Here is a 24,752-nt window from a genome sequence, read left to right as displayed (position 1 = left end):
GCTGGGAACTGTAGTTCTCTGGCCTTCAGCTGCCTGCCTGGTCCCTCTATGAGTAATTTCCTGTTTCTTCACTCAGCAAGATTTGCGTTTTCCTTCTCCATTTCAAGGCCGTGAGGGTTCCCACCAGATCAGCACAATTGTACAAAGTTTTCCACCTTACCAATCGCGCTTCCTCCAGCCAGGGCAATAAAAAGGCACCCCAGCAAAACAGGTTTCAGATCTTGCCAGACAGTTGTTTGCTGCGGCTTTGTATTCATAGGATCAGGGTCTTCAGAGGTGGAAGAGATTAATTAGGGTAGGCCAGCTCCTTACTGAGAAACACCTTGCACAGAGGCTGGCCTGTGAGGCACACTGTGGGGGGCGGTGGAGAGAGAGATTGTTATTTTCCAGACCAAGTAAACTATTTAAACATGTGACTGATCCTGTACATATGTAAACATGTAACTTTCATCACATGCATCCACTGGCTTTAGTGCAATGACTCACATGAGTAAAAGTATTCATGTTTGCAGAAGTAGGCCCCAAGTGCTGAGCATCTGCATTTCCCATTGGCTGCCATGGCAGAGGCAAGGGCTCAGCACCTCTCAAGCATTGGCCCTGTAGTTTGTTCTTTCCTTTCTGTTGCAGCTGGCCCTGATCCCCTGTAGCTTATGTGATCTGTTACACCTGCGCACAGTGTAAAATGCCACTGGCTCAGCGTGGAATGGTTCCACACTTGCTTTTCACAGGTATAAATGACACAAGGTGCAGGGCTGTGGTGAATCATCAGATCCTTGTCACTTCTGGTTTTCAGCTCCCTGAGGAAGAGCTCTGGGTATCTTTATTTTTCCACACATCCTGTCAGCTTTTATTCCCCTCTGAATCTGTTTCACTCTGAGGTTTGGAGCCCTGCACCTTGAAGTCTTTCCAACCAAGGCTGGAAATCAGCTTTATAGATGTGTATATGTACAGAAAGGGGCCTTGATGCTTTCTCTGCACAGATCTCTCACACATCACTGACCATCTCTCTTGAGGACAGCAGAGCCTGGTTTTCATGAGCAGAGGTGCTTCTGTAACCATCTATTCCCATATAGCCCCCAACATCTAATCACATACAGGAGGCCTTTGGCCAAGGCTTCTCTTTGTTCTCTGAAATCCCTGCCTCATTAATAATTTGTTAGGGGTCAGACGGTTTGAAAACCTCCATCTGGTGGCTAAAAATTAAACAAAATCCCTTAGGGCTGGCCCACACACAGTTTTTATTTTGCTTTAACGAAAAAAATACAGTTGAAAACTGATAAGCCTTAAAACAGTACACCGCTGGTCTGGATGCAGTTATACCAGTAGAGAAGTGCTTCTATTGGTATAGCTTATTTCTATAAAGAGAGAGACTTTCTATAAGCTTAGAGGAAACACATTTTTTATTTGATTATATGTGGCATGAATAAATACAGATTGACAGATCCTAGCATGCAAATGTATTGTCTTATCTGACAAGAGATTAGGTCCTGCTTTGAGCAGGGGGTTGGACTAGATGACCTCCCGAGGTCCCTTCCAACCCGGATATTCTGTGATTCTATGCATGCAAATCATGCATCAAAGTCATGAAATGAGCTACAAACACAATAAAAATAAGATATTCAAAAGTTTAACAAATTGGGGGGGGGGGAGATACGGAAGTTGCTCCTTGCCTGGGGCCATAGGCAGTGGGTATAATAGGCCTGGCGCTGACGCCAACCTGCTGCTGGACAACTGGGCCGCGGTGCCCCCCCTTCCCCGAGACTCCCACTGCCTCCTCCACTCGTCTCTGCTGCTCGCTGCATCCCTCCTCCTTGGAACAGTGGGTGGGGATCTCACAGGTATTGGGGCAGTGGGTCGGTGGCTCAGGGAGGTAGGGGGCTCGTGGGTGTTGCGGCAGTGGGTGGGAGGCTTGGGGGGTAGTGTGGGTGAAGGTCTTGTGGGTGTTGGGGCAGTGGGTGGGGCTCTTGGTGGGCTGGGGGGCTCACGGGTGTTGGGGCAGTGGGTAGGGGGTCTCTGAGGGGGTGGGGTGGTGAGGGTCTCGCGGGTATTGGGGCAGTGGGTCGGGGACTTGCGGGTATTGGGGAAGTGGGTCAGTGTCTCTGGGGGGGTCTTGCGGGTGTTAGGGCAGTGAGTTGGGGGCTCATGGAGGTAAGGAGAGTGGGGGGCTCACAGGTGTTGGGGTAGTGGGTCGGGGTCTCAGGGGGATGGGTGAGGGTTGGGGGTATTGGGGTAGTGTGTCGGGGGTAGGGTGAGTGGGTGTCTCACGGGTATTGGGGCAGTGGGTCAGGGGCTTGGGGGCATAGAATGGGGGTCATGGGTAGTGGGGCAGTGGGTCGGGGGCTCAGGGGGGCAGGCTGGGTGGGGGTCGGGGGTATTGGGGCAGTGGGTCGGGGGCAGCAGGCTGGGTGGGGGCCAGGGGTATTGGGGCAGTGGGTCGGGGGCAGCAGGCTGGGTGGGGGCCAGGGGTATTGGGGCAGTGAGTCGGGGTTGGGGGTCTCGTGGGTATTGGGGCAGTGGGTCAGGGGTTTGGAGGGTAGGGTGGGTGGGGGTCAGGGGTATTGGGGCAGTGGGTGTGGGTCTTGCGGGTGTTGGTGCAGTGGGTCAGGGACTCGGCCGGGGTAGGGTGGGTCAGGATCAGGGGTCTTGGGGCAGTGAGTCAGGGTTGGGGGGGTTAGGGGGTGAAGATCTCATGGCTATTGGGGCAGTGGCTCAGGGCCGGGTAGGGTGGGTGGAGGCCTCGCGGGTGCTGGGGCAGTGGGTCGGGGGGGCAGGCTGGGAAGGGATCGAGGGTATCAGGACAGTGGATCGGGGGACAGGCTGGGTGGGGGTCGGGGGTATCGGCGCAGTGGGTTGGGGGGGCAGGCTGGGTGGGGGCCTTGGGGCAGTGGGCCGGGGGGCAGGCTGGGTGGGGGTTGGGGGTGTTGGGGCAGTGGGTCGGGGGGGAAGGCTGGGTGGGGGCCTCGGGGGTGTTGGGGCAGTGGGTCGGGGGATCAGGGGGGCAGGCTGGATGGGGGTGGGGGGTATCGGGGCAGTGGGTCGGGGGGGAAGGCTGGGTGGGGGCCTCGGGGGTGTTGGGGCAGTGGGTCAGGGGATCGGGGGGGCAGGCTGGATGGGGGTGGGGGGAGTATCGGGGCAGTGGGTCGGGGGGGAAGGCTGGGTGGGGGTTGGGGGAGTATTAGGGCAGTGGGTCGGGGGGCAGGCTGGGAAGGGATCGGGGGTATCAGGGCAGTGGATCGGGGGGGCAGGCTGGGTGGGGGTCGGGGGTATCGGCGCAGTGGGTTGGGGGGGCAGGCTGGGTGGGGGCCTCGGGGCAGTGGGCCAGGGGGGCAGGCTGGGTGGGGGCCTCGGGGGTGTTGGGGCAGTGGGCCGGGAGGGCAGGCTGGGTGGGGGTCGGGGGTGTTGGGGCAGTGGGGCAGGGGGGCAGACTGGGTGGGGGTCGGGGGTATCGGGGCAGTGGGTCAGGGGGGAAGGCTGGGTGGGAGCCTCGGGGGTGTTGGGGCAGTGGGTCGGGGGGCAGGCTGGATGGGGGTGGGGGGAGTATCGGGGCAGTGGGTCGGGGGGGCAGGCTGCGGGGGGGTCGGGGCAGTAGGTCGGGGGGGGCAGGCTGGGTGGGAGCCTCGGGGGTGTTGGGGCAGTGGGTCGGGGGGCAGGCTGGATGGGGGTGGGGGGAGTATCGGGGCAGGGGGGCAGGCTGGATGGGGGTCGGGGGTCTCGGGGCAGTGGGTCGGGGGGGGCAGGCTGCGGGGGGGTCGGGGCAGTAGGTCGGGGGGGGCAGGCTGGATGGGGGTGGGAGGAGTATCGGCGCAGTGGGTCGGGGGGGCAGGCTGGATGGGGGTCGGGGGAGTATCGGGGCAGTGGGTCGGGGGGGCAGGCTGGGTGGGGCCGGGGGGCTGGGTGGGTCTCGCGGGGCGGCCCTTCGTGAAGCCGGGGGCGGGTAAGCGGCGCCGCCCGCCTGCTCCAAGGCCGGGAAGCCGCTCCCGCTCCGGGAGCGCCCGGCCCGAGCCGTGCGACCGGAGCCAGCCCGTCGCCTGCGCGGTTTGGTCCTTGCGCCGCGCCGTCGCCGTCGCCATGGAGACGGGCCCAGCGGCCTGACCCAGGCCGGCGCACGGGAGGTGCCTGGAGCCAGCGGCCTGGCCCTGAGCGCGCCCCGCGGGATGAGGCAGGAGCGGGGTGCCCAGAGCCGCCTCTCGCTGCGGGGAGAAGGTGAGGAGCGGCCGCAGCCTGGGGAGCCGGGTCTCCCGAGCGGTTCCTCCGGCTGCGGAGGGCGGAGCCGTCAGCCAGGGGCGGCCCGGCCCGGCCCGGCCCGGCCCGGCCCGGCCCGGCTGGAACCTCCGCTCGCGGGGGCCCGGGAGAGGAGCCGGGGCCCCAGGGGCCTGCTGCGCGTGTCGGTCCTCGGGGTGTAGCGCCCTGCCCTGCCTGCGGCCCTTTATAAGGCGCGCGCCGTGCGCCGGGCGGGCAGGGGGTTCATTGCAACCCCCCCTGCCGGGCTGCAGCCCTGTGTTTGTGGTGCCCGGGGGGGGGGGTTGCCAATTGTGGCTGGATGGATCCTTGGAGATTTCGTCGCATGACCTAATCTTTAGGGAGAGGTTGATCTTCAATTCCTGGAGACTCCAGGCCAACCCTGGAGGGTTGGCAACCCTAGCCTATGTCCTTCCAACACCAAGTGGGGTTTTTTCATCACCAGAGGACGGTGAATTATTAGAAATGTTGCCAAAGTAAATGTGACTGAATTTTATAACAACTTATAGTCGGGTTTAATGATTAATTATTCAAATAAAGAAAGCGGCTTTCAGTGGCTGTGCATGAAATGCTTCTCAGGTCCCGCAAAGGACACATCCTGGTGACTTGGACTGTTGTGACGTAGCTGGGACATGTCACTCCTCCAGCCTGACCCTTTATGCTTGAGCAATATGCTGACATATAAGAACATAAGAATGGCCAAATAGGGTCAGACCAAAGGTCCACGTAGCCCAGTATCCTGTCTTCTGACAGTGGCCAATGCCAGGTGTTTCAGAGGGAATGAACAGAACAGTGCAATTATCAAAGTGATCTATCTCCTGTCATCCAGTCCCAGCATCTGGCAGTTAGAGGCTTAGGGACACCTGGAGCACAAGGTTGTATCTCTGACCAGTTGCCGTTGATAGACCTATCCTCCATGAACTTATCTAATTCTTGTTTGAACCCAGTTAGTTTTGGCCTTCACAACATCCCCTGGCAAGAGTTCCACAGGTTTACCGTGCTTTGTGTGAAGAAGAACTAATGTTTTGTTTGTTACACACTGGTCCACTTCTGATTTGTAGAGGAACTGAGTTATGACTAGCTCTATATGACAAAATACTTTTGGGTCACCTCAAGGGATGCATCCTTGTGACCATTATGAATAGATGAGGATATGCCACGCCCGGAGCCAAAGCTTAATTTCTTGGCCAAAATTTTTCTGCCAAGTAGTGTATTCCCATATTCTTTGTTAGTAAACTTACAATATGCATATAAAAAACAACCAAAAAGCAATAATCAACCAATTTCTTGCAAATCTGGCTGGAATGTTTTCATAGGAATTATATGAGCAGTTAAAAATTACAAAGTCTATATGAATCCTATTTGTTAGACAAATTAAGAACAGGGAAAATGGCTACATTTATCAAAATTCATTTAATTGTGTAATAAATATAAAAATATTTCTTTTGATGTCTCTTGTCTTCAGAGGGGTAGCTGTGTTAGTCTGGATCTGTAAAAGCGGCAAAGAGTCCTGTGACACCTTATAGACTAACAGACGTATTGGAGCATGAGCTTTTGTGGGTGAATGTGCACTTTGTTGGATGCATGTAGTATTTAAACTGTTTAAAGGATATGACCCTATTATACAATTAGTTGAACCAGTCTTTAGACTTGCTGTGAGACTCATACAGCAGCAGAGTGACTTGCCTTTTCGAGGAATTTGGAGAACATTTCATCTGTGACTGGAATATCTTCACTTTCTTTCCTGTTTTTAATTCCAAAATTACATCATAGATTTGCCAACTGTGTTAGATCAAGTTTGTGGAAACATACAAAATGATAGCCCCTTTGCTTTAATGTTTATGCAGATAACTTTGATGTCCTCTATTGAACTAATCAATATTTGAAACAATAATGCTGCATTCAAATTACATAGGAAAGAGTGACAGATAAAAGGTTTTTCCGGAATATGGGCATTTCATTGTCTTAGTATTCCGTGAATAGCATTTGAAAAGATGCAATTCAGTACTTGGACATAATAACCAAAGTGCATCTTGCTTTCTTTCAACTTACCCGCTATCATGCACAGAAATGTCTGATGAAAATGGTCGAGGGTCAGCTTTTTGATTTTTTCTGAAGTCAGACAACTACAAGTGTAGTAAGTGAGATGCATGGTTCACTGTTAATTAAATCATATTTACTCAATTGACACAACTCATTCCATTTGTTCACTTTGACTCTGAAATTGTAAAATAAGAAAAAAGTTGCAGTTTTTGTTATAACTGTTTAATTGAGCAGTTGTTGCTGTTATTGTTAGTGCTAATCACTGGTGACGTACTTTGAGAATGTGTATGTGCATGTGTGTGTGCATGCATGCAATTATAAGTGTTCCTAATTATTTGTATTAAGACCCTTTTTTACACAGAAGGAAAATTTATTCATGAATTCCTGCATAATTTGGTGCGGTCTGCCTTTCCAAAAGGAAACTTTTATGATCGTAATAAGGATGCTACCAAGTCCTACACCAAACATCCTGAGGGAGGGAAAAACTTTGGTAAAAGTGTTTGTACAGAAGTATTGGTAAAAGGTTTTCATGATTCATAGAATTTAAGGATAGCAGGAATCATTAGGTGATCAAGTCAAACCTGTCTCACAGATCACAGAATTTCACAGATTCGCAGATTCCAAGGCCAGAAGAGGCCACTGTGATCATTTACTCTGACCCATATAACACACACAACTTCTCCCTAGAATTTCTAGAGAATATCTTTTAGAAAACATCCAATTTTGATTTATACGTCTTCAGTGATGGAGAATCCACCACAACCTCTGGTAAATTGTTCCAATGGTTAATTTCCCTTACCATCAAACATTTACATCTTATTTCCAATCTGAATTTGCCTAGCTTCAATTTCCAGCCATTAGATCATATTATACCTTTCTCTGCTAGATTGAAGAGCCCATTATTAAATATTTGTTCCCTGTGTAGGTACTTGTAGATTGTGATCAAATTACCCCTTAACTTTCTCTTTGTTAAGTTATATAGATTGAGCTCCTTGAATCTCACTATAAGGCATGTTTCAGAGTAACAGCCGTGTTAGTCTGTATTCGCAAAAAGAAAAGGAGTACTTGTGGCACCTTAGAGACTAACCGATTTATTTGAGCATAAGCTTTCGTGAGCTATAGCTCACTTCATCGGATGCATACTGTGGAAACTGCAGAAGACATTATATACACAGAGACCATGAAACAATACCTTCTCCCACCCCACTCTCCTGCTGGTAATAGCTTATCTAAAGTGACCACTCTCCTTACAATGTGTATGAAAATCAAGGTGGGCCATTTCCAGCACAAATCCAGGTTTTCTCACCCCCACCCCCACCCCCACCCCCCCCCACACACAAACTCACTCTCCTGCTGGTAATAGCTCATCCAAAGTGACCACTCTCCCTACAATGTGCATGATAATAAAGGTGGGCCATTTCCAGCACAAATCCAAGTTTAACCAGAACGTCTTGGGGGGGGGGTAGGAAAAAACAAGGGGAAATAGGCTACCTTGCATAATGACTTAGCCACTCCCAGTCTCTATTTAAGCCTAAATTAATAGTATCCAATTTGCAAATGAATTCCAATTCAGCAGTTTCTCGCTGGAGTCTGGATTTGAAGTTTTTTTGTTGTAAGATAGCGACCTTCATGTCTGTAATTGCGTGACCAGAGAGATTGAAGTGTTCTCCGACTGGTTTATGAATGTTATAATTCTTGACATCTGATTTGTGTCCATTTATTCTTTTACGTAGAGACTGTCCAATTTGACCAATGTACATGGCAGAGGGGCATTGCTTGCACATGATGGCATATATCACATTGGTGGATGTGCAGGTGAACGAGCCTCTGACAGTGTGGCTGATGTTATTAGGCCCTGTGATGGTGTCCCCTGAATAGATATGTGGGCACAGTTGGCAACGGGCTTTGTTGCAAGGATAGGTTCCTGGGTTAGTGGTTCTGTTGTGTGGTATGTGGTTGTTGGTGAGTATTTACTTCAGGTTGGGGGGCTGTCTGTAGGCAAGGACTGGCCTGTCTCCCAAGATTTCTGAGAGTGTTGGGTCATCCTTCAGGTTAGGTTGTAGATCCTTAATAATGCATTGGAGGGGTTTTAGTTGGGGGTGAAGGTGATGGCTAGTGGCGTTCTGTTATTTTCTTTGTTAGGCCTGTCCTGTAGTAGGTGACTTCTGGGAACTCTTCTGGCTCTATCAGTCTGTTTCTTCACTTCTGCAGGTGGGTATTGTAGTTGTAAGAATGCTTGACAGAGATCTTGTAGGTGTTTGTCTCTGTCTGAGGGGTTGGAGCAAATGCGGTTGTATCGCAGAGCTTGGCTGTAGACGAAGGATCGTGTGGTGTGGTCAGGGTGAAAGCTGGAGGCATGTAGGTAGGAATAGCGGTCAGTAGGTTTCCGGTATAGGGCGGTGTTTATGTGACCATTGTTTATTAGCACTGTAGTGTCCAGGAAGTGGATCTCTTGTGTGGACTGGACCAGGCTGAGGTTGATGGTGGGATGCAAATGTTTTCTAATCCTTTAATCATTCTCATGACTCTGAACACTCTCCAATTTATCAGCATCATTCTTGCATTGTGCACACTAGAACTGGACATGATATTCCAGCAGTACTTACAAAAGTAAAATAACCTGTCTTCTCCTTGAGATTCTTCTGTCTGTGCATTCCAGGATCGCATTAGCTCTTTAGGCCATTGTGTCACATTGGGAACTCATGTTCAGAAGATTATCCACCATGACCCCCAAATCTTTTTCAGAGTTATTGCTTCCCAGGATAGAGTTTCCCATCTTGTAAATATGGCCTACATTCTTTGTTCATAGATTTAATATGGCTAGATGTATAAAATACATATTGTTTGCCTGCGGCCTGTTTTCCGAGCGATGCAGCTCACTCTGAAACAGTGACCTCTTCTCTTCTTTATTTACTGCTCCCCCAATTTTTGTGTCATCTGAAGACTTTATCAGTGATGATTCTATGTTTTCTTCTAGGTCATTGATAAAAATGTTAAATAGTGTAGGGCCAAGAACCAATCTCTGCTGGACCCCATTGGATACAGACTCACTTGATGACAATTCCCAGTTTACAATTCTATTTTGAGACCTACCAGTTTTTAATCTATTTAATGTATGCCATGTTAATTTTATATTGTTCTAATTTTTTAATCAAAATGTCATGTGGCACCAAGTCAGACGCTGCTTCTAGGTATAAGGAGAAGCAGACAAGGCAGCAGTGCCAAGCTGTTAGTGATGTAAGAGGCTCAATTTCCCTTTTCAATTGTGGCTCACTCAGCAAAGCTGCTAGCATGCCTGAAACTGTAGGAACAGTTGAAGTGAAATCAGGAGTTGTATGTGAAGGCAAGCTGAGGCTTATATCGTGTAAGTGGAAGTGATGCTACTGGGCTAGGGAAAGGATCTTGAGGATATGCAGAACTTGTTTCTGTCCCTGTTATTGAGGAAGTTTACATTTTGGGATCCCAGGTGAGATGACTTTCCCTGAGAGCCGTAGATCAGACCTGGGAATTGACGTGTTCTAGGTGCTGGAGATTGTTCATGGGTCAATTAACTGCCTTTAATTTTTTTGCATCCTCCTGGACAGTGACTAGATCCATTGTTCAAAGCTTTCCCTAACAAGAAACTGACAAGAATCAGGTCAATTTCACATTGCCTACAGGGTTCTGAATGGAGGTAGTGAAGTGCACCATTTTTGTTAGCTTTTCTGAGGCCTGGTTTACACTATAAAGTTAGGTCGATAGAAGGCTGCTTACATCAACCTACTTGTGCATGTGTCTACACTAAAATTTGGCTCCCACCAACATAAGTGCCTGTTACACTGATTTAATAACATCACTGCCCTGAGCAGCATAGAGCCAAGTTCGGAGTTCCTAGGTAGACGCAGTGTGAGTGTAGACCCTGCCTTACTAAGTCAACTGTTACTGTCCTCTTCCACAATACTCCATACTGACCACTCTGGTCCACATTGTGAGCTCCACAGCCCAGGAGTCACAGAGACCGGCAGTCCAACCTCCCCATTAAATCCCAGTGAATTTTTGAAATTCCTTTTCCTGGATGCCCCTCTTCAGGAGCACACCTAGCAGCTCTCCATTGTTGAGTCCAACTTCTCAGCTGAGCATGCTGGCTACACAATCCAGACTCGCTCCTGTCTGGAGTAGACCAGAGGTATTGGCTCTCCATGGCTTGGAGGGAAAAGAGGCTGTGCAGACACAGCTCCAAATCAGCTGCAGAAACGTGGACATTTATGAGGAAATTGCTCAGGGGATGCAGGACAAGGGCTACAACAGGGACCAGCAGCAGTGCAGCGTGAAAGCCAAGGAGCTGCAGCAGGCATATCAGAAGGCCATGGAGGCAAACAATCGATCCAGTGCCAAGCCACGGACCTGCCACTTTTAGAAAGAGCTACGTGCCATACTCAGCAGAGACACCACCCCACCCACAAGAGCACTCTGGATACCTCTGAGAAGCCTGAGTCACAGGCCCCTGCTGTGAACAGTGAGGAGGAGGAGGAGGGACAGCTGACTGGGGGATCCAACTGGCCAGCGAGCCTAGGCCTGTTTTTGACACTGCGACAGTCCAGCCAGTCCCACTAGTTAAGCACTGGCAAGCCCAATGCAGGGGAAAGAACTTCAGGTAAGTGTGTAGTTTAATTTAAAATTACAGGGATGGCACTCCCAAAGTAGCAGGACACATCTTTTGACCTATCATTAATTTACTCTTGCTAGAAGAGGTAGTGGTACATCCAAGAGAGGTAGAATTGATGTCTGCTTTTCATTCCCCTCTAGAATTATGAGAGGGGTGGGGCAGGCAGAGCAGTTTTTGTGCAGGGTTGTCCCGGGAATCCTCCAGAGAGATCTCTGTGAAACTTCAGTGGAGGTACTCTGCAATCCTCTGCCAAAGGTTTCTAGGGAGGGCTGCCTTATTTCTTCTTCCACAGTAGGACACTTTCCCACACTATTCAGCCATAACGTCAGCAGGCACCATTGCCGTACAGAGTCTAGCAGTGTATGGTCTGGCCTGGATGGCCTCAGTGCTCTTTCTGCTTCTGTTACCCTCAGAAAGGAGAGATGAGCTGAAATCACCACTGCCTGCGCAGTACGGTGCCAGTACTCAGTGGCGCTGCCCAATACTACTAGAATCGTGCAAATAAGCAATTCCCTCCTCATTTCCCCAACCCCTGGGGGGGCTATGCTCACCATGACTGGTGCTGTGACTGGTGCCGTGCACAAGCAATCTCAAGCAGAAGTGAGAATATAGTGCTTAAAACTTTAGGGGAGTGAGTTCAGCATCTTAAGTTTCATTTTCCATAGTGAATACACCGAAAATGCTATCCACTGTATGTTTTATCTGCAGCTGCTGCCATTGTGGCCTTCAGGGTCTCCCCCTCCACACCCACAGAACACCTGAGCCAGATAAGGAAGAGAAAGAAAAGGACTCAGGATGACATGTTCCAGAAGATCCTGCAAGCCAGTTCTGCATCAGACAGCGAGCACAGGGCTAGGAGGATGAACATTGTGGGGATAGCTCAGTGGTTTGAGCATTGGCCTGCTAAACCCAGGGTTGTGAGTTCAATCCTTGAGGGGGCCATTTCGGGATCTGGGCCAAAAAATGGGGATTGGTCCTGCTTTGAGCAGGGGGTTGGACTAGATGACCTCCTGAGGTCCCTTCCAACCCTGATATTCTATGATTCTATGATTCTATGACAGCCTGGAGATGGATAGAGTGAAGAGGAGAAAGGTGCAAGAAAATGAAAGGGAGATGCACCAGGATATAATGGGGATTCTGAGGTAGCAAACACAGATGCTGCAGTCTCACCTGTCCCATGCTTGCCTCACTCTGCAGCCCATTGAGAACTCAATATCCAGACCTCCCTATGTGTCTCCTTAACATTCCATGTGGTCTCAGGGGTCGCTGCATTATCCCTACCGCTCCTTCCCGGGAGACATTAAAGACAATCACAGTGTCACAAACACAGACCTGTGAAAGCCACAGGTGGTTTATGTGTAGCTGAAAGGGGCATGAATGTTTTTTCCCCTTCATAAGTTCTGTTAATTTATTACTTTTTATTAATTTTTTAAAATGTATTTGTTTTTAAATGATGGGAGGTTTTTTGGGGTTTTGTTGTTGTTGTTTTTTGCACAGGTTTGGTTACAGAATAATAAAATTCTGTTATTTGGAACACAGTTTCTTTATTCGTTCACAACATATGCTGGCTGGTGCTCAGCGGTTCTGAACGCAGCCGATTACCTGTTAATGCACAGTGTCACACAACTCATAAGGTCATTCACAAACAAAATTAATAGGTGCATTGACAATGTTATATCCCCATATGTACAGCAATCACCACACAATTCATACCAGGCTGCAAAAGACCAGGGCCAGATAGAGTACACTACAGCAACACACACGACTCTGGGTCAATATTACAATGGTCTTTCAAAGCCTCCCTGAACCGTATCGCTCCACATGGAGCTCTTCCAATAACCCTTGTATCTGGCTGTTCAAATTCAGCAGAGAGCAACTCCACCTCCACCTCAGTGGAAACTTTTCCGGCCTAGCTTCACAGATGTTATGCAGGACACAGCAGGCAGCTATAACCATTGGGATATTTTTCTCAGGTGAGGTCAATTTTGTGAGTGAATAATGCCAGCATCCCTTCAAACAACCAAAGGCATATTCGACTGTCATTATTCACCTGCTGAGCCAGTAGCTGAAGTGTTCGTTGGTACTGTTGAGGAGGGTGGTGAATGGCTTCATGAACTGGGGAAGCAAGGGGTAAGGCTGGGTTGCCGAGGATCACTACTGGCATTTCAACATTGCCAGTGGTAATCTGCCGGTCAGGAAAGAGAGACCCAGCTTGGAGCTTTCTGATCCGTCCTGTGCGCTTAAACATGTGAGTGTCATGCACCTTCCCTGACAGCCCACACTGATATCAGTGAAGTGATCCACCAGTGCTTGTGTAACGATATAAAAGTCGCCCTTTCTGTTGATGTACTCTGTGGCAAGGTGGTCTGGTGCCAAAATAGGGATATGCATGTCATCTATCTCCACCGTGCTTCGGGAACCTCATTGCACTAAATCCATCCACTGTGTCATGCACACTGCTGAGAGGCATAGTCCTGCACAGTAGGAGGCAATTAATGGCCCTTCACACTTGCATCACAACAGCCCCGTGGTGGATTTCCTGACTCCAAATTGATTCCCGACTGACTGGTAGCAACCTGGCATCGTAAGTTTCCACTGTGCGATCTCCACTTACTTCTCTGCTGTCAGTGCAGCTCTCATTTTGGTGTCTCTGCACTGGAGGGCTGGGGCAAGCTTGGCACACAGATCCAGGAATGTGGCTGTGTACATCCAAAAGTTCTCCAGCCACTGCTTGTCACCCCAAACCTGCATGACAATGCGATCCCAACAAGTTGTAATGCTTGTTTCTGGGGCCCAGAACCGGGTGGTCCACCATCTGCAGCTGCTGCATGAATGCCAGCAACAAACTTAAATTGGTTCTGGCTATGTCCCACAGCAATCTGTCCTCCAAGGAATCATCATGTTCCCTGTGTCTCTTCTTGCAGCTCTGCAAGTACTATAGGATTGTGCACGCTTTGCTTGCAACACTCAGGACACTAGTGCAGAGCTGTGCAGGATCCATCCTTCTCTCAGAGATTGCAGACAGCAAGGAGAGTTGTTCAGGTTTGTGGCATTTTGAAAGAAAGCTGCAAAAATTATGGGGTATAGATGAAATTATGGGATGGAGATAGTTGTGACGGGGAAGTTGACCCAGTCACCGCTGCGCGATTGAATTAGCCCCATCATACATTGCCAAAACTTCCCAAAAGAGAATGTGCTGGACATGGGTGAGTTGCACAATGGGATACCTACCCATGGTGCACTGCAGTCTGCATCAATACAAGCACTCCTGGTGAATATGTGCCCCGCCGACATGAGCCAAGTATGCACGCACACAAGTGATATACTAACTGCGGTGGCTGTATGCTGACGTAACTTGAGTTGATGTAAGTTTGTAGTGTAGACATGGCCTTTGTAGCAACAGTAAAATTATGAGCAGAAGCATAGGCACTGGAGCTGCATGGTTCACATTTGGTAGGGTTCTTTTTCCACAATCATAAGGGCTAGAAATTATTTTTTAATTGAAGTTTGAGTTCTGCAGAAATTGATGTAAGTCTCCTTAATCACCAGGTAAAGCTTACTACCCGTTCCACCTGTGTACACACTTTTAGCCCTGGTCTACACTACGAGTTTAGGTCGGATTTAGCAGCGTTAGATCGGTTTAGCCCTGCACCCATCCACACTACGAAGCCATTTTTTCCAACTTTAAGGGCTCTTAAAACTGGGTTTCTGTACTCCTCCCCAACGAGTGGATTAGTGCTGAAGTCGACCTTGCTGGGTCAAATTTGGGGTAGTGTGGACTCAATTAGATGGTATTGGCCTCCGGGAGCTATCCCAGAGTGCTCCTTTGTGACTGCTCTGGACAGCACTCTCAACTCAGATGCACTGGCCAGGTAGACAGGAAAAGCCCCATGAACTTTTGAATTTCATTTCCTGTTTAACCAGCATGGTGAGCTGATCAGCACAGGTGACCATGCAGTCCCAGAATCGCAAAAGAGCTCCAGCATGAACCGAACGGGAGGTATTGGATCTGATCGCTGTATGGGGAGACAAATCTGTGCTATCAGAACTTCGTTCCAAAAGACGAAATGCCAAAATATTTGAAAAAATCTCTAGGGGCATGAAGGACAGAGGCTATAACAGGGACCCGCAGCAGTGCCGTGTGAAACTTAAGGAGCTCGGGCAAGCCTACCAAAAAACCAGAGAGGCAAACGACCGCTCTGGGTCAGAGCCCCAGACATGCTGCTGCTGCCATGATGAGCTGCATGCCATTCTAGGGGGTGCCCCTACAACTACCCCAGCCCGGTGCGTGGACTCCCTCAATGGACTCTCATGCAACAGGAATGCGGATTTTGGGGAAGAGGAAGATGATGATGAGGAGGAGGTTGAAGCACAGCAAGCAAATGTAGAAACCGTTTTCCCCGACAGCCAGGAACTGTTTCTCACCCTGGATCTAGTACCCTCCCAACCCACCGAAGGCAGGCTCCCTGACCTAGAAGGCAGAGAAGGGACCGCTGGTGAGTGTAGCTTTGTAAATATAATGCACTGTTTAAAAGCAAGCGTGTTTAATGATTAATTTGCCCTGAAGAGTTGGGATGCATTCACGGCCAGTACAGCTACTGGAAAAGTCTGTTAACGTATATGGGGATGGAGCGGAAATCCTCCAGGGACATCTCAGTGAAGCTCTCCTGGATGTACTCCCAAAGCCTTTGCAAAAAGTTTTTGGGAGGGCAGCCTTATTCCGTCCATGGTAGGACACTTTACCACGGCAGGCCAGCAGCACGTAGTCTGGAATCATTGCATAACAAAACATGGCAGCGTATGGTCCTGGTATTTGCTGGGATTCAAGCAACATCTGTTCTTTATCTCTCTGTGTTATCCTCAGGAGAGTGATATCATTCATGGTCACCTGGTTGAAATAGGGGAATTTTATTAAGGGGACATTCAGAGGTGGCCATTCCTGCTGAGCTGTTTGCCTGTGGCTGAACAGAAATCATCCCCGCTGTTACCCACACGGTGAGGGAGAGGGGTGAAGCGATCATCCCAGAAAATTGGGTGTTTGTGTGTGGAGAGGGGGGGTTAGTTGGGTTTGTGCGTTGCGGGAGACAATGTCAGAGTCCAGGAAAGCACAAAATGAATGCGAGGAGAGGAGGGATGAGCGAGAGGAGAGGTGGTGTCAGTGTGATGAGAGGAGGCAGGATGCAATACTGAGGCTACTGGAGGATCAAACTGATATGCTCCGGCGTATGGTTGAGGTGCAGGAAAGGCAGCTGGAGCAAAGACCGCCACGGCAGCCCCTGTGTAACCAACTGCCCTCCTCCCCAAGTTCCATAGCCTCCTCACCCAGACACCTAAGAACGCGGTGTGGGGGCCTCTGGCCACCCAACCATTCCACCCCAGAGGACTGCCCAAGCAACAGAAAGCTGGCATTCAATAAGTTTTGAAGTGCAGTGTGGCCTTGTCCTTCCATCCTCCCCTCCTCCCCCACCCCACCCAGTGCTTCCCTCCTCCCCCACCCCTCCCGGGCTACCTTGGTAGTTATCCCCCCATTTGTGTGACGAATTAATAAAGAATGCATGAATTTGAAACAACAGTGACTTTATTGCCTCTGCAAGCGGTGATCAAAGGGGGGAGGGGAGGGTGGTTGGCTTACAGGGAAGTAGAGTGAACCAAGGGGGTGGGTTTTCATCAAGAAACAAACAGAACTTTCACACCGTAACCTGGCCAGTCCATGAAACTGGTTTTCAAAGCTTCTCTGATGATCAGCGCACCCTGCTGTGGTCTTCTAACCACCCTGGTGTCTGGCTGTGAGTAATCAGCAGCCAGGCGATTTGCCTCAACGTCCCAATCCACCCTAAACGTCTCCCCCTTACTCTCACAGAGATTGTGGAGCACACAGCAAGCAGTAATAACAATGGCAATATTGGTTTTGCTGAGGTCTAACCGAGTCAGTAAACTGCGCCAGCGTGCTTTTAAACATCCAAATGCACATTCTACCTCCATTCTGTACTTGCTCAGCCTAGAGTTGAACAGCTCCTGCCTACTGTCCAGGGTGCCTGTGTATGGCTTCATGAGCCATGGCATTAAGGAGTAGGCTGGGTCCCCAAGGATAACTATAGTCATTTCAACATCCCCAACAGTTATTTTTTGGTCTGGAAAGTAAGTCTCTTGCTGCAGCCATTCCCATAGACCAGAGTTCCTAAAGATGCAAGCGTCATGTACCTTTCCCGGCCATTCCACGTTGATGTTGGTGAAACTTCCCTTGTGATTCACCAGTGCTTGCAGCGCAATTGAAAAGTACCCCTTTCGGTTTATGTACTGGCTGCCTTGGTGGTCCGGTCCGAAGATAGGGATATGCGTTCCGTCTATCGCCCCACCACAGTTAGGGAATCCCATTGCTGCAAAGCCATCCACTATGACCTGCACATTTCCCAGAGTCTCTACCCTTGATAGCAAGTTGGCTACTTGCATCACAGCAGCCCCCACCGTAGATTTGCCCACTCCAAATTGATTCCGAACTGACCGGTAGCTGTCTGGCATTGCAAGCTTCCAGAGGGTTATCACCACTCGCTTGTGAACTGTGAGGGCTGCTCTCATCTTGGTATTCTGGCGCTTTAGGGCAGGGGAAAGCAAGTCACAAATTTCCATGAAAGCGCCCTTACTCATACGAAAGTTTCGCAGCCATCGGGAATCATCCCAGACCTGCAACACTATGCGGTCCCAGCAGTCTGTGCTTGTTTCCCGGGCCCAGAATTGGCATTCCACGGCATGAGCCTGCCCCATTGCCACCAGGATGACCAAATTGCCGGGGCCCGTACTTTGAGAGAAGTCTGTGTCCATGTCCTCATCACTCTCCTCACTGCGCTGCCGTCGCCTCCTTGCCTGCTTCTGCAGGTTCTGGTTCTGCATATACTGCATGATAATGCGCATGGTGTTTAGAGCGGTAACGACTGCGGCGGTGATCTGAGCGGGCTCCATGCTTGCCATGGTATGGTGTGAGCAGGAGAGCAGAGTGGCAGCAGAAGCAGCGGGTGGATGATGATGCTGACAGCAATATGGCCCCCACATGGAAAAAGGCGTGAAACGATTGTCGCCCTTTGCTTTCACGATTGGAGGGAGGGAGGGGTTGTCTGGCAGCAGACGGTGCTGCTGGCTGGGAGAGCTATCCCTCTGCCAATATTCCAGGCAGGACAGAATCTCCATTAGACAAAACTTAAAGAAGAGAATGATCTGCGTCACTCCCATTTATGAGCAGGTGCTCCTGACAGACTTTACCGAGGTCTGCCAGGAGCACCCATGTCCGGCCAGGCGCCCCCGACAGACTTCACCAAGATCTGCCAGGAGCACCCATGTCTGCCCAGGTGCCCCGACCAACCTGACCAAGGCCGGCCAGAGCACCCAAGAGATGACGGGGACGGCTACCAGTCGTACTGCACTGTTTGCTGCCACAAGGCAATGAGCTGCTGCTCTGTAGCAACGCAGTCCCACATCTGCCAGCACCCAGGAGACGTACGGTGACGGTGAAGGCGCGAAACGATTGTCTGCTGTTGCTTTCACAGAGAGAGGGAGGGAGGGAATGGAGGCCTGACGACATGTACCCAGAACCACCTGCGACAATGTTTTTTGCCCCATCAGGCATTGGGATCTCAACCCAGAATTCCAATGGGCTGCGGGAACTGTGGGATAGCTACCCACAGTGCAACACTCCGGAAGTCGACGCTAGCCTCGGTACTGTGGACGCACTCCGCCGACTTAATGGTCTTAATGGTTTTAACTGGGGACACACACAATCGACTGTATAAAATCGCTTTCTAAAGATTCGACTTCTATAAATTCGACCTAATTTCGTAGTGTAGACATACCCTTACACGCACCCTGTTCTGCTAGTATTAGATGTTAGAACAGTTCTCAAAATATTTCTAGTGCACCATGTACTCATCAGGAATAAAGCTTGGATTGGGATTGCACAGCTAAGAGACATTCCCACAGTCTGTGCTCTGTAACGTTCATTGACCTCTTGTAGCCCATTCCACCCTCACAGTTTAATTGGGATGCTAGGCAGAAATATCACTGAAAATCCTAAACCAAGTAAGTTCAGTGAGTAAATAAATAAGTTAAACTTGCAGCTCATTTGATTTGCTACTTTTTAGCTCCTGCCCTTCTGGACCAAACTGGGTGCCAGTGTCAACCACTGAACGCCTTTGGGGATGTATTAATGTCCTATGAACATTGGGCTGGACTGGTGGTGCCCTGTCTTGTGCTTATCTCTGGGAACTCAAAAACAGCATGTGGGCACTGCATGTTGCTGTTAAATCCTATTGTTGAAGGAAAACTGCAGGGTTTACTTCTATAAGCACAGGTGGTTAAATAAGACTCTGTCGTATCTCAGGGCGGGTCTGCACTTAAAAATCTTCACCGCTGCAGCTGTGCCACTGTAGTGCTTCAGGAGAGCTTCTCTCATCCGTGTAGTTCAGCGGTTCTCAAACTTTGTTGCATCGTGACCTTCTGACAACAAAAATTACTACACGACCCTAGGAGGGGGGACCGAAGACTGAGCCCGCCCGAGCTCCACCGCCTGGGCGGGGGGGCCAAAGCTGAAGCCCCCCCGGGTGGAGGGCATGTAACCTTAGCCCTGGGCGGTGGGGCTTGGGCTTCAGATTTGCTGGGGCCCAGGGCCAACACCAGCCTTGGCGACCCCATTAAAATGTGGTCCCAACCCACTTTGGGGTCCCGATCCACAGTTTGAGAACCCCTGGCATAGTTAATCCACCTCTGCAAGAGGCAGTAGCTATGTCAACAGGAGAAGCCATCCTGTTGACATAGTGCTGTCTACACCGGAGGATCGCTCAGGGGTGTGGATTTTTCACACTCCTGGGTGGTGTAGCTATACCAATGTAAGTTTGTAGTGTATACCCGGCCTTAGAAACAGTTTTTAGCAATTCCCGTCTTGTCCCTGTTTTGGTATTTCCTGAACTCTGGATAGTGCTGATGTCTCTCTCACTAAGAGCTGTTATTTTACTGAAGCTTTCCAGCAAGATGATTTTGTCCATTGCAGGAAATGCAACTCACATTTCCCTCACTAGTGCATTCAGGTGGCTTTCAGAACTATTGTAAGTTCTGTTGATTTTTAAAAAATTGCCTAATCAATGTTAATATTAATTTTCTTTTTTCTAACCAATTAACGTTACCTTACAACAAGGTTTGAAAGACTTCTTCCTTTCTTAAGTGGGTAGAGGAGGAAGAATGATAAGCAACTGAATCAACTGATTGTATACCTTACAGTATTATAAAATATATAGAATGATGTCTTTTCTGAAAGCTGACACACTGATTAATATTGTGAAGTGTATGTATTAACATTATGTAAGTAATTATGGATACTCATTGATTTTAGATACTGTACAGTTTGCCCAGGCAGGAGGGAATGTCACAGCTATCTGGTGGTCTCCTATGTAAATTAAGCATTGTGGGATTAGAAACAATGGAAGCCAAGTTTCAGAGTAGCAGCCGTGTTAGTCTGTATTCGCAAAAAGAAAAGGAGTACTTGTGGCACCTTAGAGACTAACCAATTTATTTGAGCATAAGCTTTCGTGAGCTACAGCTCACTTCATCGGATGCATAAAGTGGAAAATGCAGTGAGGATGTTTTATACACACAGACCATGAAAAAAAGGGTGTTTATCACTTCAAAAGGTTTTCTCTCTTCCCACCCCACTCTCCTGCTGGTAATAGCTTATCTAAAGTGATCACTCTCCTTACAATATGCATGATAAGCAAGGTGGGCCATTTCCAGCACAAATTTAGGGTTTAATAAGAACGTCTGAGGAGCGGTGGGGTGGGGGCGTAGGAAAAAAAACCAAGGGGAAATAGGTTACCTTGCCTAATGACTTAGCCACTCCCAGTCTCTATTCAAGCCTAAGTTAATTGTATCCAATTTGCAAATGAATTCCAATTCAGCAGTCTCTCGCTGGAGTCTGGTTTTGAAGTTTTTCTGTTGTAATATCGCAACTTTCATGTCTGTAATCGTGTGACCAGAGAGACTGAAGTGTTCTCCGACTGGTTTATGAGTGTTATAATTCTTGACATCTGATTTGTGTCCATTTATTCTTTTACGTAGAGACTGTCCAGTTTGACCAATGTACATGGCAGAGGGGCATTGCTTGCACATGATGGTATATATCACATTGGTAGATATGCAGGTGAATGAGCCTCTGATAGTGTGGCTGATGTTATTAGGCCCTGTGATGGTGTCCCCTGAATAGATATGTGGGCACAGCTGGCAACGGGCTTTGTTGCAAGGATAGGTTCCTGGGTTAGTGGTTCTGTTGTGTGGTATGTAGTTGCTGGTGAGTATTTGCTTCAGGTTGGGGGGCTGTCTGTAGGCAAGGACTGGCCTGTCTCCCAAGATTTGTGAGAGTGATGGGTCGTCCTTCAGGATAGGTTGTAGATCCTTGATAATGCATTGGAGAGGTTTTAGTTGGGGGCTGAAGGTGACGGCTAGTAGTTCTGTTCCTCAGACGTACTTGTTAAACCCTGGATTTGTGCTGGAAATGGCCCATCTTGATTATCATACACATTGTAAGGAGAGTGATCACTTTAGATAAGCTATTACCAGCAGGAGAGTGGGGTGGGGGGAGAGAAAACTTTTGAAGTGATAAACACCCATTTTTTCATGGTCTGTGTGTATAAAACATCCTCACTGCATTTTCCACTTTATGCATCCGATGAAGTGAGCTGTAGCTCACGAAAGCGTATGCTCAAATAAATTGGTTAGTGTCTAATGGAAGTAAAATGTATCTAGAAATCATTGGGAAAATTTGGGACTGGGAGTGTGTTGGAGTCATCTTGCTGGTTGTAACCAAGGCTGGTGTAAGCCAGAGTGGGGCTGTGTGGCTATAGACAGGCTGCTGAGGTCAGAGCTGCTGAACCAGGCTGTCTAGCACACAGACAGTCAGGATGTGACCTGCATGCTCGTCGGCTGGTTGTGAGCGGCCCAGGTAGGGAGCTACAGCAGCAAAGCATTGTGGGGCACCCAGTGTTATAGGGTAGGTGGTGACACAACCCCTCAGTGGTCTGGTTTTGCACTGTAGAACATGACATCTCTCCTTGCAGAAAAATGTTCATTTTCCTTAGACTCAGTAACTTGGTTTCTTTTTGAAGAGTTGGAGTCAGATTAAGGCCATGTCTACGTTACAAACTTTGGTCGACGCAAGGTAGATCAGCATAAAGCAGCCAGAGTTAGTATATCACTTGTGCACATGCATACTTGACTCCTTGTGTTGGCGCTGCATGTACTCACCAGGAGTGCTTGTGTTGATGCACAGTGCGGTATACCATGTATGGGTATCCCAGTGTGCAACCTACCTCCGTCCAGTACACTGTCTTTTGGGAAGTTTTGTCAATGCATGGGGGGGGAGCAGAAATGAGTTGCACAGGGTTGACTAGTAGAAAGGGGTAATTTCCCAGTGTGCATCTGTCTCCATCCCATAATACCATCTATATCCCATAATTTTCATACCTTTTTAAAAAAATTCCATGAACCAACATGGCTGTCCTTGCTGTCCACCATGGAGCCTGCCCAGCTCTGCACTATTGTCATGAATGTTGAAGTAGAGGACATATAATCTTGCTGATCCGCAAGAAGAACTGAATGACAATTTTTTGGAGGGTAGATTGCTGTGTGACAAAGCAAGAACCAATTCAAGGTTGTTGATGGCATTCACGGAGCAGCTGCAGATGGTGGAGCGCTGCTTCTGGGCCTGAAAAATGGCAGCATTGATAGGTGGGATCACATCATAATGCAAGCTTGGGATGATGAGCAGTAGCTGCAGAAATTTTGGCTTACACAAAGTCACGTTCCTAGATCTCAAAAAGAAAAGGAGTACTTGTGGCACCTTAGAGACTAACCAATTTATTAGAGCATAAGCTTTCGTGAGCTACAGCTCACTTCCTCAGATGCATATCTGGATATGGATATGCATCTGAGGAAGTGAGCTGTAGCTCACGAAAGCTTATGCTCTAATAAATTGGTTAGTCTCTAAGGTGCCACAAGTACTCCTTTTCTTTTTGCGAATACAGACTAACACGGCTGTTACTCTGAAATCTGGTTCCTAGATCTGAGTGTTGAGCTCGTCCCTGCCCTTCAGCACAGGGTCACCAGAATGAGAGCTGCACTCAGTGGAGAAGCGAGTGGTGATCATACTGTGGAAACTTGCAATATTGGATTGCTACCAGTCAGTGGGAAATCATTTTGGAGTTGGAAAATCCATTGCCGTGGGTGTTGTCATGCAAGTGTACAGAGCCATTAATTGCCTCCTGATACACAGGAATGTGAATCTCAGCAATGTGCAGGACATAGTGGATGGATTTGCAGCAATGAGGGCCCTGAACTGCAGTGGGGCAATAGATTGCACGCATATCCCCATTTTGGCACTAGACCACATTGCCATAAAATACATCAACAGAAAGGGCTCCTTTTCTATGGTTTGCAAATGTTGGTGGATCACCAAGGACGCTTCACTGATATCAGTGTGGGCCGGTCAGGGAAGGTGCATGACGCTTGCATGTTTAAGAACACAGTACTGTTCAGAAAACTGCAAGCAGGGACAGTTTTTCCCAACCTTCACATTACCACTGGCAATGATAAAATGCCAGTAGTGTTCCTGGACGACCCAGCCTACCCCTTGCTCCTCTGGCTTCTGAAGCCATGCACCGGCCATCTTGATCACACCAAGGAAAGGCTCAACTAGTGGCTCAGCAGGGGCAGAATGAAGTTGAATGGCTTTTAGTCGATTGAAGGGACGTTTGCATTGTTTCCTCACAAGACTGGATCTCCGTGAAAGAAACATCCCAGTGGTTATCGCTGCCTGCTGTGTCCTGCATAATATCTGTGAAGCAAAGGGAGAAAAGTTGCTGCAGCGGTGGAGGGTGGACGTGGAGTGTCTGCTGTGTTTGAACAGCTAGACACCCAGTGGACCCAGTTGTATGCAGGCAGGTTGGGCCTCGTGGTCAGCATGGGAGTTGGGCCTAGTGATCGGAGTCCCAATGCCAGAGCCAAGGGTTGAGAGACAGTCGGAGTCAGGAGTCAAAGCAGAGGGTCAGAACTGGATTATCAGGTATCAGGAAAGGCAGGAGGAGGGGTGGTTCTGATGCAGGAGCAAGGCTGGAACAAGACTGAGTGCAGGGCAGGATGTGGGTTGGAGCATGGAGGAGCAAAGCAGGAGCAGGGCTTGGAGAGGCGAGCTCAGGAAGGCAGAGTCTGTGGACGTGTGCTTTGAGCAGCCAGTAAGCTGCTGCTGCTAGGTTTAATAACCAGTCTGCTGGCTTCCTCAGCCAATCAAGCAGGGTGGACCGGCAAGCAATCTAGCTGGCTCATTAGGGCATCAGAAGTACTGAGCAAGTGCAACTGAGGGCCTTACTTCTCACAGCTATACTGCTCAGGGAGACTTTGTAAGTGCACTTTAACAGTGAGTCACAGTAATGCATTGTGGTGTAGTGTTCTGTCCCTGGCCTGTTACAAATTGTGTGGTGCTTGGTATACATCTATGACTATAACAGGGTCAGTGCACCTGTTAATTTGGTGGTGCTTGCTGTACATTTATGATTATTACACTGTGTTTCTCACTGAGCCAATGAGTTGTCACACTGTGCAGTACCAAGTAAGTAGGTGCATTCAGAACTGCTAAGCACTCCACAGCATATGTTGTGAACTAATAAAGATGAATTATTTTCCAAATAATAGAATGTTATTCAGTACGAAAACCAATGCAAAGAAAAATCCATCCAGTTTAAAATCAGATGCATTAAAAACTTTATATATTACTGGAACAGAACTTAACAAGGGGAAA

General features: G+C 49.0%; 1 protein-coding gene across 6 annotated transcripts in view; it reads left to right on the top strand.

Moving 5' to 3' along the window:
• The first annotated feature begins 3,939 nt into the window (after window positions 1-3,939).
• ZDHHC1 (zDHHC palmitoyltransferase 1) overlaps window positions 3,940-24,752 on the top strand; it is a 63,690-nt gene continuing 42,877 nt past the window's right edge. For 4 of the 6 annotated variants that reach the window (XM_084644876.1, XM_084644874.1, XM_084644875.1 and 1 more), the window contains exon 1: window positions 3,941-4,203. The gene's annotated coding sequence lies outside the window, so the exon portion shown is untranslated. Of the gene's footprint in view, window positions 4,204-24,752 lie in introns of all 6 variants that reach the window. The other 2 variants (XM_084644878.1, XM_084644877.1) reach the window with 2 other exon arrangements.

Source organism: Lepidochelys olivacea (genome assembly GCF_965140295.1).
Source record: "Lepidochelys olivacea isolate rLepOli2 genome assembly, chromosome: 12".
Lineage (NCBI taxonomy): Eukaryota > Metazoa > Chordata > Testudines > Cheloniidae > Lepidochelys > Lepidochelys olivacea.
The sequence above is the reverse complement of the archived record's forward strand: the minus strand, read 5'-3'. Positions and strand labels throughout refer to the sequence as shown.